Source organism: Pteropus vampyrus, unplaced genomic scaffold (genome assembly GCF_000151845.1).
Source record: "Pteropus vampyrus isolate Shadow unplaced genomic scaffold, Pvam_2.0 Scaffold305, whole genome shotgun sequence".
NCBI lineage: Eukaryota > Metazoa > Chordata > Mammalia > Chiroptera > Pteropodidae > Pteropus > Pteropus vampyrus.
In genome coordinates, this window is record NW_011889086.1 from 2,227,932 (window position 1) to 2,244,738 (window position 16,807).

Consider the following 16,807-nt stretch of genomic DNA (forward strand, 5'->3'; position numbering starts at 1 on the left):
GCTCTCTAGAAGCACATTACATTGATTCTCAGTTTTCTCATTTGCTAAATGGGAACGGAACTAATGAAAGAAGCCTAAGTACTGTTAACTGTCTGCTCTCTGCTAGATTCTTGGCTAGGTGTTCTGTGGACCTTTGTGTCATGGAACTTTCAGATCATTATTATCCTCTTTACGAATGAGGAAACAGACTCAATAAGTTTAAGCGAGTTGTCCAAAATTACCCAGCTAGTAAGTGGTACAGCAAAGATTCCGATTCAGGTTTCTCTGACTCCAGAACCTGGGTGCTCCACTCACCTCACTGCTTCCAGAAACCTGGGTGGCACACACGCACCACCCCTTGTGATGAAATGTAACGGTATCCAGGGCACTTGAGAGCCAAGTGCAATGTAAACACCGAGAGCTGGTTTGTTTGTTTGTTTGTTTGTTTGTTTGTTTTTAATTTTACTTTAAGAAAAAGGAAAGCCTCTCCTTTGCTACTGCTGTAAATTTCCACAATCTTGTCAATTCTTTCTCAGTCAGGCTGATTAGCTGGATTGGAGCTGTCCAGGTTGCTTAAGTGAAGGGGGATGACTTGATTGTAGTTCAACACCTTAGCTGTCACCGAGCTGCCTTCCTAAATATGATTCTTATTGCCCTGCTAACCCCCCTATAAACACCACCACAATGAAAGCATAAAACATGAAAAACATCCCTTGGGTGACTGCTATTGCCTTTTGAATTAACACCAGAAATGCCCATTTGAGAGATGTGGTTTAACTCCAGCGATATTTCATGACGGGTTAATGAACATCATATGTTATACTTTAACCTAATATAATACCATCAATTATTTACTTATTTTTATTGATTGACCTCTTCCAGATTATTTGATAGTAGATTTTTCACTTTCAGAAGATTTAATGCTGAGCACTCAAGCACCTTCTTTCACTATTATGAGTGTCCTCTGAATATAGAGGTGTATGTGTATGTATGGGTGTGTGTGTGTGGAGAGAGGGAGAGACAAATTGCAGATCATCCTGGAATTAATGAACGTAATGCATAAATAACCTCGCTAAATCTAAACATAAAAAAGAATCAAACTGCTGATGACACTGGAGAAAGGTTTTACAGAGGCAGATTATCAAGCCTGCACAATTAGAATTACTGTTTAAATATGCAGAAAATGGAAAGGCTACCTTGGAAAGGGAGAATTGGTTGCAAAACTAGTGAAAATATAAAATATGAGTATAAGAGCCTATAAGAGCATATTCGTCCCTGGCTTTGTAACGAAGAACTAGGAAGCAGTATGGAATTGTGTCCATTCATTTGTGTTATGGAACACAGTGTGTGTGTTCTCAGGGGTCCTTTGTAGGCTGTACAAGAAGGAAAGAGGAATATGGAAGGCAGCCTACCCAGGGTCCACTTCTGTCATGACACTAATTAGTTTGGTGACCTTGGAATTAATAGATCTGCTAAATCTAGTCTCTTGACCAGAGTCTAGCTCTGCATACACTGGACCCTGGCTGCTTTGTGGGATGTGTGAGGGTTGTGGTATGAATATAGCATATGAATTATATAATTATAGAATGGTAGGATACTGGGATGGCAGAAATTTACTCATGTAGGAAGATCACAGGAATCTGTTTCTTGAAGTGTGAACATTAATAATTTTTCCTAAAACCTTCGTTTCATGTCAGTCTGTTAGCACTCCACATATTAATATTACTACTGATAATTTTATTACTAACAACCAGAATTAACCTAGTGATTTATAATTTGCAAAGCAATATTTAGATATATTATTTCATCTCTCGTACCCCTCGTGGGCAGACATTATTTCAAGCAGGTGTCCAAGTTTTCTCCCCAACAATTTTAAGTCAGTGAAGGAAACAAGACACCTATCTTGGCCTTCAGATGTGGAAACTGATGGAACAGAGAACTGGTGAAACACCTAGCATGGAGTCCTGGCAGCTACTAGTTTCCAGTTACTAGTTTTATGACCTTAGTCAAATCTTCTCAACCTCATGAAAGTCCTACTGTCCATATTTTTACAAACTTTGAAATAAGCCTGATCAAGAAAACGACATAGGCATATAGTTCATTCAATAAGGCGTATGAAACTACTTACTACTGGGAAAAATAATGCTAATGTGTAGGAGGGTTCTTTTGGCCTTAGGATGTCAGGTCTAGGAGAGCACAGCCCACTTCTACAGTGAGTATCTCTAAGCTATCGTGGCATTCTTTTCCATGAGTCAATGTGCAGCCTAAAAATTCTTTTCACTATAATGCTCCATATTGCCACTTATTAGTTGATCAAACCCGGCAAGCGAGATGAAAACTCATATGCCATCCTAGCCCCGACCCAGATGTCAGACCCAAGACTTGTTTTCAACCTCCTTCCTTCTCCTCAGAGAGAGTTATTTCTCTTTGTGTCTAATTCACATAATCTGGTCCAGAACACTCATGAACTCACCCACCTCTCAGAAGCTAGGTAGATGTACTCCATGCTCTTAGTTCAGTGGCAGCTGCGGGAAATGTCACCCTGTAGGATGCAACAGCCGTCACGGTTAGCAAGCAACCTGGTAATGCCAAAATGTATATTTTTAGGCCCAAGAGACTCAATAACTTGTGCTCTGCGGTGATTTGATTCCTTCCCCAAAACGTGACCTGTGGGGTCTTTAGGGACCCCACTTAAGAAAATATAACTGAAGGTGGTTTTTAAACATCCTAAAGGTACAAACCTGAGTTTCAGATTAATCCCCATGTTCATGGTTTTGTTTGTTTTGTTTGTTTTGTTTGTTTTGTTTTGTTTTGTTTTGAACTTTTTAATCTCTTTGGCTTTGAGGAAGAATAACTGTGGCAGAGTAAGTGATTTGGCCACTTGCATCTCAAGGGGCCACTGTGGCACTCACTAGCCAGCCCCTAGGACTAGAATCTTTTTCTTCCTGTTTTGGTTCAGTTCCCGGGCAAGCTTGATGTGATTTGTCTTAGCACTTACATTTGCCCTCTCCTGCCAAGGCATGGGAGGTGTGTTCTGACACATGCTATCGTTTTGGTGCTCTTTTAACCTTTTTTCCCGTGACACCTTCCATGGCAGAGCTAACCATTTTGGGGTGCCTGATTGCCAGGTTTGGCAGCAGGTCTGAAGAGGCCCCCCTCTGCAGCCTCGGAGGACTGGAAGATGGTTTCCCTGCAGATCATGTAGAGATGTACTCACACGCTCAGGGAAATGACTAATGCAGTCCACCGTGCAAGGCACCTGGTGCTGCGGAATGGTGGCGTGTGAGATAACCCTGGGGAAGACTGATGCATATCTCTTTCTTCTCTGACAGCTCATACTCTAGATTATCTCAGCAGATCTCCAAGTGTGACCCTGGGCATGTAGCCCCAACCAATGTTCTTGTACAGAGGTCTCTGAGTGGAAAAAAGGTTGGACAGTGCTGCTTGTTAAGGACTGAATGTTTGTGTCGAAGTCCTGACCCCCCAGTGTGGTGGTCTTGGGAGGTGGGGCCTTGGCAGTTAGATGGGATGAGGTCTTGAGGGTGGTGGGGTTGGTGCCCTTGTACAGGGAGACACCAGAGAGCTTGCTTTCTCTCCCCAGCATGCGAGGACACAGCAAGAAGGTGCCATCTGCAAGCTAGGAAGAGAGCTCTCACCAGAAACTATATTTTCCAGTATCTTGAGCTTGAACTTCCCAGCCTGCAGAACTGTGAGAAATAAATGTATTGTTTAAGCCCCCAATCTATGGTATTTTGTGATGGCAGCCCGAGCTAAGACGCCGCCTGCTTTGTCTTCTTGGAGAGTTTGCAGCCGAACAGCAGTTACCAGTGCCAGGGGAGGACTCCAACTACATGGAGGAGAGCAAAGATCATCACATTGCCAGCTGCCAAGGATAGAGGTCTAAACACTTCCTCCTGTTGCATCTTGGTATGAGAGTTGCCAAGGAAAATAATGCAGTCAAGCAGTCAAGCACTGGATGAAACAAGCTTTACTTACATGGAGAAGACACAGATCAGTTCTAATAGTGGGTGTTGTGCCCCCCATGGCTGGTGTACTCCCCCACTCCCCGCCAAAGCAAGGTCATTGGCCTATGCAGACTGCCTTTCACTCTCTGTGGAGTCTGAAATACTGAAAGCTGGAGGAATACACGAGGGCCATTGACACATACCCTTAAAGAGAGCAAAAGAGCACGTATTGATTCTGAAGTAAGGAAAAGTATTCTCACATAGGGTGGGAAGTCCAGTGGAGACTGGGCTCTTTATCCCTTGGTAAGGAAATGCTCCAGGCCCAAAAAACATTTTTATGTGGCTGAGTGCATATTGAAAAACTACATGGAAGTGACTGCCTCTCCCAATAGAAAGTCACAGTGTGCATGGTAACACAAAGGCTCTGAGAAGTCCTGCGGTGGAGAGGGAGATTAACACAGTGCTTCCCATATGCACCTGCCCATAGAATGCATTTTCAAAGCATTCTGTAGAAGTTACTTTGGGAAAATCCGGATAAGGTCATAGTTCCCCACTTTGCTTCCCACTACCTTTAGAATTTATGTCTGGCAGGCAGAACATGAGTGTTGCCTTTTTGTTTGCTCTTGAACTTAGATGTACCGAACTTCGTGTCCACATATGATTTGGCCGGTTTGGGGGCTGATAAGAACAAGGTGGACTGAGTAAGGCCTGATATTCTGAATATAAAGGGAAACTATGGCAAGGACTAGAGAGCTACCAGGGTAGTGCTAATTATTCTCAGCAGTTTTACTGCTGGTCTGAGCTCCTTAAGAAAAGGGAATGTGTCCTATTCATGATGTCCACGTCTGGCTAAGGAGCAGAGCTCAAGGAAGTTGCTGTAAATGCTTGTCGAATAAATGAAAGCATTTGTAGGTGATTATAGATTCATAAACCTCTAACGCTGGAAAGAAGCTAAGCAATTATTTAGTCTAAATTTGTTTTAGAATCGAAACCAAGAATCACAGAGAAAATGTATCTGGTTAAGGACCAGCGCTGGGCTGGTGAAATGGCTCTGATGTTGCAGACTTGAAAAAGAATGATGTGACCAGCGAGCTCTTGATTTCTGGAAATCGTGAATTTCATTACTCTAGAGGTATATTCTAGAGAAGTATGGTCTCTAGGTTGGGGTGTCGTGAGGATGGACTGATGAGGGAGGTCTAAGATATTTCACACTCTGAGTTTTTCTTTTATTCCAGTTTGTCTTTAATTATGTACTTCAACAACTGTTGCGCCTACTTAAAACGATTAGCTTGTGTCTTAGTTCAGGCTGCTATAATAAAGTACCATAGACTGGGTGGCTTATGAACAGAAATCTGTTTCTCACAGTACTGGAGGCTGGAAGTCTGAGATCAGGGTGCCAGCATGGTCAGGACCTGCTGAGGGCTCCTGTCAGCATTGCAGGCTGCTGACCTCTTTGTGTTCTCATATGGTGGAAGTGGCGGGGAGTTTTCTGGGACCTAATCTTTTATAAGGTCACTAATCTTTTTTATGAGGGCTCCACTCTCATGACCTAATTATCTCCCAAAAGCTTCACCTCCTAACGCTATCCCATTGGGAGCTGATTTTGACGTATGAATTTGGAGGTGACACAAATATTCGGTGTATAGCAGCTTGGCTCCAGAGCTCCAGGGCAAAAATGATAAACAGGGCATGATGTATGTCCTTCAGAAGTTCAGTCTAGTAGATAGTAAAATATATAAACATCTGGTTATCTTAATAGCACCTACTCGGTACCAGGCACCACGTTAGGCCTCTTTATATATATTGGTTTATTTACTCCTCACACCAAACCGGGATTTAGGTGAAGTTTATCCCCTTTTTACAGGTGGGAAAACCAAGTTTCGGAAAGGTTAGGTGATTTGCTCAAAGAGGCAGGGCTGGTTTTGATTCTCGCCCTGTTTCCCACTCTGCACCATTGTGTAATGCACTCTCACCAAAGCAGACTCACCTCTTTAAGCTGCAGGAACCACACTGGGTCTCAGAGCCTAGAGGAGGTAGCAGGTGATTTGTCCCTGGGACTCAGAGGAGAGCCAACAAAGTGTAAGCTGTTCCTTGTCCCTCCTCTTGTCTGCCTGCCTTCTGCCCAAGAGCTGGCCCAAAAGGAACTCAGAATTGAAGCACAAAAAAATCAGAGTCATTTCCTGGAGGCTTCACTGGAAAGTAAAAACGGAAGGTGAGGAAGGAGACTAAACAGGCAGGCTCCAGGATCTACAGGATATGCCTAGCTTAGGGGCGATGGGGCAAACATTTGTTGAGCAACTACTCTGTGCAGGGCACTGAAGATATAAAGAGGGAAAAACCTCACTCGCATTCTCTCTCAAGTAGTTCTTAAGAATCAGTTAAAACCCAAACAGTGACTGGAGCATCGAGGAGGGTAACTACCCGGGTAGAGGGAGAGGACTGAATGATTTTCACAGGCTGCAAAGCGGGGAGCAGGGCTTTAAAAGAACAATTGGAAGGCTAATGGGAGCAGAACAAATAGACGACTAAACCAGGGTGGTGCTTGAGCAAAAGGCTTAGAGACTGAGCAGGAGGATGGACGTCAAGGTGGGGCTGATGCGAGAAGAGGCAGGAGGGAGGAAATGCTGGTGGGACGAACCTGGAGAACCTTCAGAGCCCTGCCAGAGCCACACAGAGGCATTTAGACTGTGAGCACTTCCCAGTTCTTGGCGGTCCTCTCTCCAATACCCACTGCTAATTGAATGTTTTTTTATAGTCTCCAAGACCCACATTAACTCTGTCTACTTTTAATTCCATACGGTGCGGGGAAAACTCTTGGTTTTATTGACTGCTTCTCTACCTGACTTCACCTAATTGGAAAATAAACAGATTAAATGATACCTTTGCTACTAATGAATAATTCATGTTCTCTTTGTCCTTTGTCATAAAAGAAAGCCTAGCAGATCTATCTTTAAATTAGGATATCTGGTAGATGAGAGAAAAATGTGAGCGATTAACTCCAAATTGAGTTTAGTGCGAATTTCTGAGAATCGGAGCCCTCCTCTGTAATGAAGTTTAGATTGGTTCACGTAACGGTTCACCTGGCTCTGGTGGAGCCCAAATTCAGAACATATGAGTGCTATTGACCTGTTAATTTAAAATGTTTTAATCTGCATAAAAATGCTGCATTAATTGTTTCACATTAACCAGGGCTGACTGTAATGTCTGATAGAATTAGGCTGACTTTTCTCTAGCTTAGCTCTTTGTGGTTTTATTGGCCTCAAACAAGGTAACTTTTCCCCTGCTCCGTGCCAATCATCTGAATAGGTTGGACTATGTTTCTCCCAATGAGAAGCCCCACCAACCTTCCACAAACGCAGATATCTGTTATCCTCACACTGCCTACACCGCTTGACATCTCTCTTGGAAGTGTTCCTCTTTTCTAATTACCCTTGCTAGCATTTCCCCACCCCACTCGCACTGGATTACATCATTTTCAAAACCTCCATAAATAACTTTAACCCCTTACACCACTTTGTGCTTCAACAAATATATTGGAACTGAAAAATCTATTTAAAAAAAAATGTAATTCGTGATTATTTTACAAACATACTCTGAGATCTGTCGTGCGCTGGGCACCCTGCTTGGTACTGACAGCGTGAACCTAGTTCTGCCCTTGAAAAAGTCTTAGTCTGGATTAAATGTGTGAAAAGTTAAGTAATGACTCAGATCAACTTTGGAAGGGAAAACCCCAGGCCAGATATATGGTTAAATGAATGAGCGATAGAGTCCAAGGGGACTAAGAAATACCTAAGTTTCCTGAACAGGCCATGTGTCGCTTTATTTTGGCCTCCTCCCCCATTTCTGAGGCTATGCCCGGTTTTTGCTGTGTCTGGAACAACTCCTCAGTATAACTCAGTGAAATCATAGGCTGTTCTGGAAAGCCTTCTTCAGCCATCACCTTATTTGATTAGGTGTCCTCTTCTGAGCTTTCACAGGTCCTCTCATAAACCATCATTGTATTTATCTTGCCACTTATTTGTCTCTTGCAATCAGCTGGAATGAAAGGTTCAACTTAAAATATGCTATAAGGAGGCAAGACTGGAGAGGGAATTTAGGGAGAATTAGATGGTATGTCCCAGGCCGGTGCTGCTCTATATGTGGTCCATAGAGCAGCAACATTAGCATCTCTTGGCAAGGAATTAAAACTGCAAAATCTCGTGCTCCACCAGAGACCTACAGACTCAGCACCTGAATTTTTAACAGATCCCAGGTGGCTCATATGCACATTAAAGCATGAGAAGAACTGGGCTGGTCTAGGCCACTGCTTCTCAAATTTGGCTGCGCATTGGAGTCAGCTGGAGGTCTTTATAAAGTCCTGTCACTTGGGTCTCACCCTCAGAGGTTCTGATTTAATTGGTTGGGGTGTCGCCAATTAAAAGCTTTCAAGATGATGCTAATATGCAGCCACCTGTGCGAGCCACCTCTGGGCTACTGCTTCTCAACTGCTATTCCCTATCTTTGCACTTATCAGGTGATTTGTCATTTTCATTTATGTATCTGTCTCCCTTGCCTTTTAAGGGCGGGGACTCCCTTATACCTCCTGAGACTCTAATATAGTATCTCTCGCTAAATAGTCATTTTTTAAAACTAATGGAAATGAACCTGAGTGGAGGCCTTTGGTGCTAAATTTGAAGACATTGAAGCGAACTTACTGAAACATACTATGAATAGCTGAGATGAATAATCCAGGCAGGATTGTTAAGTAAGATAGCAGAGAAACAATTCAGAATGTTCTCAGTTGGCCAAAGTCAGAGTCTACAGGATAAGTCAAGTCTTTGGTGCCCATATTTCATGGGAATAAGATGAGGTAGGGAAAACTTAGCATGGTCTCCTTTAATAAGGGGAGGACACACTTGAGGTTTTGATCGCCTCAAGCCCCGGATGATGCAACAACGATGTTTATCTGGCCACTAAGGAAATCACAGTATGATATCTGAATGCATTAATGGAAGTGCGGTGTTCACTCATATAAGGTTTGGACTGCTGTATCTCCTCTGGCTACCATGTTTTGAGGAAGTAATGAGCACTGTGGATAATATAGAAATCATTTCGTGGGATGGGGTACATGGGAAGGAATGGCTGGAGGATAGAGGTTGTGGTGAGAACATGATTGCTTTTTGCAGGACTGACTCTTGTTTTGAGAAGGGAACAGAATTGTGCTGTGCTGCTCCACAGGACATAGCTAGGGCCCAAGGAATTCATAGAGGCAGATTTTGGCTCTACATAGGAAAGACTTTGTGCCAGTGAGCGCTGTCCAATAATAGAACCGGCTGCCTGGGGAGATGGTGCGAGTGAGCAGGCTCTCTCTATCTTTGGAAATGTTCTAGCAGAGCCTGGATGGCCATCTGTTGTGGGTATTGTGGAAAGATTTATGCATTTGGTGGATGAACAAAATTTTGTTGATGATGATAATAGTAGTAAATGTGACTACTATGTCCTGAGTGCCTATGAAATACCAGGTACTGCCGGGCGAGTTTTTATCCGTTATTATCTTTAATCTCTCTATAGCTCTAAGGAAAATGAGAGATATTACTCTTCCTTTACAGAAGAAATGGATTCAGAGCTAGGATTTGAACTCTGGGCTCTCTGGGTTCAAAAGCTATAATCTTTTAACTATACCAACTGCTTTTTATTGTCTCTTCCATCTCTAAGATCCTATGATTTCAAGTGAATTCAGACACTATTTGAAGTGACCTTTAGGCTTCCATGTGGGAAAGGTCCTGGGAGTTGAGAGAGTAGTCCGGATGGCAGATGTAGACTTGAGCATTTTCTACCAAAAGATGAGGGTTGATGCCATTGGGTCGATAAGATTTCCAAGGTAGTGACTGCAGAGAGAAGAGTTCAGTGTGGACTGACTCCGTAATGTGTGCTGTGGGATACTCAAAGCCATGGGAATAGTTGAGTTCTGTTTTCTAAGGAGGAAGGAGTAAACTTACTCCATGTTAGAAGCTTGATTTTTAACGTCAGGAAAATGTAAATGCTTCTATCAATTTTCAGATTCTGGATTGAGGCTATGCAAGTCAAGTGCTAAAACTGGACTCAGTATAATATAATAGCTCAAGATAAAACTTCTGCTTGGGCTGATATCTGGACACAGTTACTCCCTAATTATGTCTTCTTCCACAGATTACCTTTGTGTGCCTCAATTTCAGCATCTATAATATGAGGATGATAACATTACCTACCCCCACAGGTTTAAAATAAAGCTGAAATGAAATAAAGAAAATAAAGTGCTTAAACAGTGTCCGACACATGGCAAGCACTCAGTGTTTATATTCAGATTAGTTATTAAATCTAGTAAACCCTAAAGTACCACAAATGGAATAGTTTACTTAGGACACTCAGTTGTCACTTTATTCAGATTGAGCTGCACTAATAAGAATTCATCTTACTTTAAAAAAAAAATTAAAATGTACAACTGATACCCTTTGTTCATCGAGCATTTTAGCTGAATATGTGAATCCATTTCATTGCAGTTTCTAAATTATATTAATTTACGTTCTCACTATAACATATAGTCTACTATATAGACTTAGTATAAACTGGAGATAGTAGTAATACTTACCTCACAGAGTGTGAAGATCAAATGAGATTACACATATAGAGCGTTTAGAATGGTGTTTAGGGATCTTCAGGATAGTAAGCATTCAACAAGTAATGATGATGATATACACATCTTCTAAGAAAAAGTGACTTACAATGCCTTGGGATTTTTATTGTATGATCAGTGTTGATTGTACAATCCTGTCGTGTGTGTACATAATCGATAGGTTTCTCTATAAACAGGAGATTTATAGGTTGGGACATGCCCATTGGTTGGTTTGTAGAGGGTCTGTGATGCTCCTGAAAGTGTAGGCAAGACTTGGGGTGTGCATGTTTATATGGAGAAGATCTATGCTTTCATTAATTGCTCTGTGACCTTACAAAATTTGAGAGGTGTTAGCATAAGAATCTCGAAGTAGAACATTAGACCATTTGTACGAGAGAACCGAACACCTGGCTAACAGTCACTTCAGGAATAAAATAATTTTCTTATCACACATAACAAAGAATCAGAGGTAGATGGCCCCAAGTACGGAGCAGTGGTTCAAAAATGTTTTCTGGGCCTCAAGTTTTCTGCACTGTGTCATCCTTGGACTAAGTGCTTCATGGTCCCAGAGTCGCTGCCATAGAAACAAGTACTACATCTTCATATAACTTCACTAAAACAGAAGGAAGTATAGACAGGCAGGATGATATGATAAAGCTTTCCTTATTTGTCTCTTTTTGTTTATCAGAGGTTAAAAAAAATTTCCCAGAAGGAACTCCCACAAAGCAAGACACCTCCCATCTCCCACTGATTCTTTATTGGCCAGAACTGGATCATATTGCTACTTCCAGCCAAAAGGGAGGCCAAGAAAGCAAGTTATCTGGCTTTTTCAGCATCTCTAAGTGAAGTGGGCAAGAAGAGGCAATGTAGGTGAAAAAGCTTCCTGATGTCAATGCACTGATGAAAATGTGAGAGCTTATGTGCCACAGAAAGCTCACACGAAGTAATCGAATTGGGATGGGGAAGACAAGTTACTTGGTAAGATATAGACAATATCCCGAGAAAGGAACAAGGAATCACGGAGAGCTTTAAATGCCTTCAAGATGCCTTACCCTAAACAGGTGTCATTCATCAATGAGTAATATAGGGCAAGTTCCTGGATTCCAAATATGTGAGTAGAAAAACTGTCACAGAAGAGTCAGCCAATTGCTTTTGTTTGCAGCTGCTGATTCTGACCCAAATCTGCCCTCCCCCAATCCTCAGCTGCTGATACTAGCTCTTGGAAGCGGGACCATGAGCTCTGCCAGGATGAAGATGCCCATCCCCATGGCTCTCCCCCCACTCTCCAAACAAGCTGTTCCTGGGGAAGAGGAACAGCACACACACTAGTAACAGGTCTAGTAATTAGCAGCAGCCCTGGGGCCTTGCAACACTTCTAAAAAGACAAGGTGATTCAATAAGCTCTGTCACTACCACTGAGAGTTTCCCAGATGGAGAGACAGGTGGAGATCTCCAATGCTAACGACATGGAGGCCTTTAACCTGCAGTTGTTAGAGGGCATGGGCTGGGAGATATGGGACAGAAGCAAAACAGGTGGACATGGAGTGTGCGTGTCTGTTATTGATGGAAGAGATGATTTTTATACATGGTCTTGGCAAATTGTGCTACCTTCAAGGGTAGGCAGAGAATCTATAGAAATGTGATGATGCAATCATGTCAAAATAAACTTGAGAAATTTTGAAAATACTACATAACAAGCCCTGCCTCATCGCCTTAACCCTCAATCCCAAGGCTCAGGAATTGTATGACTATTTATTTTTTGCATATTAATTGGTAAATAAAAGGTTGAAAGCTTAATAGTGTGTTCATTATAGTGAGTCAAAATGCCCTAAATTGCTGTAATAATTATTTTCTCTATAGAGGGTGGAAGAATATAGTAAGATCAGTGAAGAAAACATTTCTATGTCTACTCTGGAAGTTAGCACCTCACAAAGGAGGTAACTCATGCACTGATTCTGTAAGGTCGAGTAGGAACAATCAGGAACTTGCCAGGATTATAGAGGTATATCGAGTAATGGAGGTGGCAGGTCAATTATGTAGGGGATTTCAGGTGGAGGAAAAGCACCGAAAGAGCATAAAGTGGTAAAATGCAATGAGCATCTGACATTTTGTTTACTTAGCACTTCTCTCCCTTTCTTTAGGAAAAAACATTCCATTTTCTTCTTTTGGAGAAACAGTTCTTGCTTATTGCTTCAACCACGTGGTTGGATTGGAGTTTACCATTCAGCTCCAGTCCTGTAGACACCATTGACTGTTCTGGAAATATGCAAATGTTGTGTTAGGACCAATTACAGTCTTCCCTGGAATTTTTGAGCTGCAGCTGAGAGAGAGAGAGTTCAGTCAACCCCTCACTAGTGACAAATGGAAAGGTAAACTGTAGGATTTGTTAATGGCTCTGACCTGCCATTTAGGAAATATACCTGACTGCAAGAGACAGAAACCTAGATCAGATGAGCTTTAGGTCAAAATAGCATTGATTGTAAAATTTACATAGGCGTATTCCCTCTGTCTGTCTCATTTCTGTGTTTACTTTTACAACAGCAGACTGGGTACTTCCAAATGGTAGAAGTGAGGATGACCAGTGACTTCCATATCTCACTTTCATTGGGCTTTGGAGGGAGGATAGGAGATGTAAAAAAAAGATAACCCAATAAAATTTAATATATATATAAAGTCTTATGTAAATGTTGATGTACCCCTAAATTGCCTTGAGATCTTCCTGTCATGCAGATTTTGACTCAGTATGTCTCGAATGGTCCCTAAGATTCACATTTCTAACAAACTTTCATGCGATGTTGATGCTGCTGGTTCCACATTTGGAGTAACAAACTGTTCAAAGATAATGTTTAAGAATTTGGGGAATGTGAAAAGCTCGTTCAGTATATGGTGCTGTGGGAGTAGAGGAGTGAGTTGTAATTTTCAGTAGGGTGGTTAGGATAGGCCCATGGAGGTGACATTTGAGTTGACTTGAAAGAGGTAATGGTATTGACATGATTTAAAAATATATATTATTTTCTATTTTAAGAACACCTATTAGTTGACTACTGCTGCATAACAAATTACCCCAACACTTTGCATCTTAAAGCTACAAACATTATTATTTCACAGTTTGGGTGCTATTGCTCAGGATATCGCATAAGGCTACAATCAAGATATTGGTCAGGGATACTGCATTCATCTCAAGGCTTGGGTCAGATCTGTTTCCAGGCTCATTCTCATTCGTTAGCAGGCCCAGTTCCTCGCATGCTGGTGGCCGGAGATCTCCCTTAGTTCCTTGCCATGTGGGCCTCCCCATAGGGCAGCTCCCAAATATGGCAGCTAGCTTTCATCAGAGCCAACAGAAAGGAGGACAAGAGATGGCTGGCAAGGAAGAAGCTAGAGTCTTTCTGTAACCTAATTTTTAAGTGACATCTCATCTCTTTTGCCATGTTCTAATTATTAGAAATGACCCTCAGGGGGAGGAGATTACCAAAGCCATAGATACCATGAGGCAGGGATCTCTGGGGACCATTTTAGAGGCTGCCTATCAGAGCATACATTTGCCTAGTACCTAAAAATTTGGGTGTCTTATGCTTTTCTTCTGGTTGCTATTATTGCCATTAAGTTTAGCAATGAGGACCATGGGAATTTCTTGGCTTCCAATAGATTGGCCCAAATAGATTAGCCTAACTGGCCTTATTGAACTAGAATTGACTTTTGCTGATTTTTAACTTTTGTGGTGGCTCCATGCCTGTTTCTTCTTTTCGAGACATTCAGGCAGAGGCTGGTAGGTGACCCAAGAATTTGTGGGTAGCTGAGCTCTGACTGACCCCCTGGCCATTTTAATGCTGCCAATAAAATTGCCTGAGGAGCCTGCCAAGGAGGCAGATGCTGCTGCTGGAGAAACACCTTCTGTAGCCTGGCATTTGCCGGTAATTGCTCTCCAAGAGAAAATAAACTCTTCACGTGAGGGGGGAGGTGGGTGGTGCCTGATTGTCAAGTATAGAGATGATTTAGAATAAGAGCTGTGAGTAAAATGCAAAAGATTTTATTAAAAAAAAAATTGAAGACATTCGTATAGATCTAAAGTTAGACTCTTTTAAAATCCACTGACTCAGGAAATGCTTCTTGTTTTCCAGGCATAAACTAATACACAGTGAATTGAATTATGTGCAAAATGCCTCACCTGTTCCCTTATTCCTTTTCTTTTTGAAGTCATATTTCTTTTGCAATAGTGAGAGCCACTATTTCCTTCTGGCTCATAGATATACAATGTAGTAGAAATAGCACGGGCTTAGGACTGGGCAATCGACTCAGACATATTGGCCCTTACCACTTACCAATAGGGAATTCAAACTTTTGTCTACAAATTTTTTTATCTTTAAATTGGGATAGTAAACTCTTGTAAAGCTGTTTTAAAGATTAAATTAAACAAAGTAACACTAGGAAAAATTCCTTGCCACATAGTAAATACTTAATAAATAGTGTCTTTATAGCTGCCTTATTAACAATAACAACACAGGGAAAAGCTTTAATTATTAAGTCTTCCAACATATATCAGGAAACTAAGGCCCAGAAGGCTAAAGGTGTTTCCTAAAGATCACGTAATAGTTGTGTTCCACCCAGCCACCCAGCCAGCCGATAATTATTGGAGTGTCCTCTCAGGCACTGTTATTTTTATTGCAGTGGCTATAAAGATGAACAAGTCAGGAAAATTGCCTGCCCTTAAGGGATTAGACAGTGAACAAACACATTCTTGATAGATTTTATATAAAATAACTACTGTAAAGTAAATAGAGGTTGAAATGCTACAGAGTAACTAATAGGAGAGACACGGGGAGGCTGTTGTAGGTTGGGCAACCTGGTAGGCTACATTAAAGAAGTCGCTCTTGAGAGGAAGACCTGTAAGATGAGAAGGAACAATGGCTAAGACCAGGAAGCAGAAAAATAATAATAATAAAAAAAGAAGCACATAGTGGTAGACATATCCCAGATCGGATGGGATATTTATAGTTATGTCAGGGAAAAAAAGTTGCTTAAGCAAATTATGGAATTTCTGGTTGTAAAATCAAAGCAGGTGTCTTTAACAAAGGATCTTACAGTTTTTAACATACTAATAGCTATTATGATTTTTCAAGGGATCAGGGACCATTATATTATGAAGTATTTTCAGAACTATTTAACCATGGGTTCCTCCCCTCCCCTCCTTAGTTCTGTCTTTCTTTCCATCTGTCTATTCCTTACTTATTTTTAAAGAGCATCCTTAAGGAATAGAGAGTTCTGTGGGAAACTGGTAAATTGCTTAGTGAACCTTCATTAAATCCTATGAGCCTTGCAACATCCCTGACATAGGTAAGGTTGGTGTCCCATGCTATAGAAAAGGGAAATGGGGCTTGGAGTGTGAAGGACCTGCCGAGCCTCTGATGAGAATCGAGTCAGACCTGCAGTCACAGGTCAGACTCTAAGTCAGGTGGTCTTCCCAGACTCCATGTCCCAGCTTCAGTTGCAGCCCACAGAGCCTGGGCATTGATTTTTTTTTTAAGTGCTCTGACATTTTTATATTAAAAAAAAATTAATAGCAAATAAAGACAGTTTGGTAAAGTTTCTCTCTGGTGGGAAAATATTTCCTTTTAAGTTCACTGTCATTATTCAGTGTGCATCTATTGAGCAGTGGCCATGTTCTCACAGCTATTGGGAAGTGTCGAGGAGTTAATAAATGAGTAAATCACAGGGAGCAAACTTATGCCTCCCCTTCCAAAGGCTCAGAATCTTTTCTTTGAAGAATGGCTAAATTATATTTTGTGAGTAATAACAACAATATAATATTAAGAGCCATTGAGCTTCTGCTAGATACTAATCATGTAATCATGGTGGTAGGTGAATTATAGATTACATCACTAATGCTTATGACATGTTGAGAGGTAGGTGCCATCAATTTTCAGTTAAGGGAACTGGCCAGCGTAGCCGTTAGCACAGCAGCACAGTGACTTCGGCCCCATAGTATTTTTAGGATCCCACAAAAAAAGTGTTTTAACTTTTTTAAAAACAGAAGAAGGAAATTAACTTTTAGGGTAAAATATTATGTTTGTCTTCATGCCAACAGTTGTAAGATATAATTTTTAAACATTTTTTTTTTATATATATATAGAGAGAGGAAGGGACCATGGATAAAGAAGGGCTTGGCACCTCTGAAAGTCACAATCTGGGTACCATGAGCGGGCTCAGAGAGGTTGCGGCTTATGCTCGAAGTCAC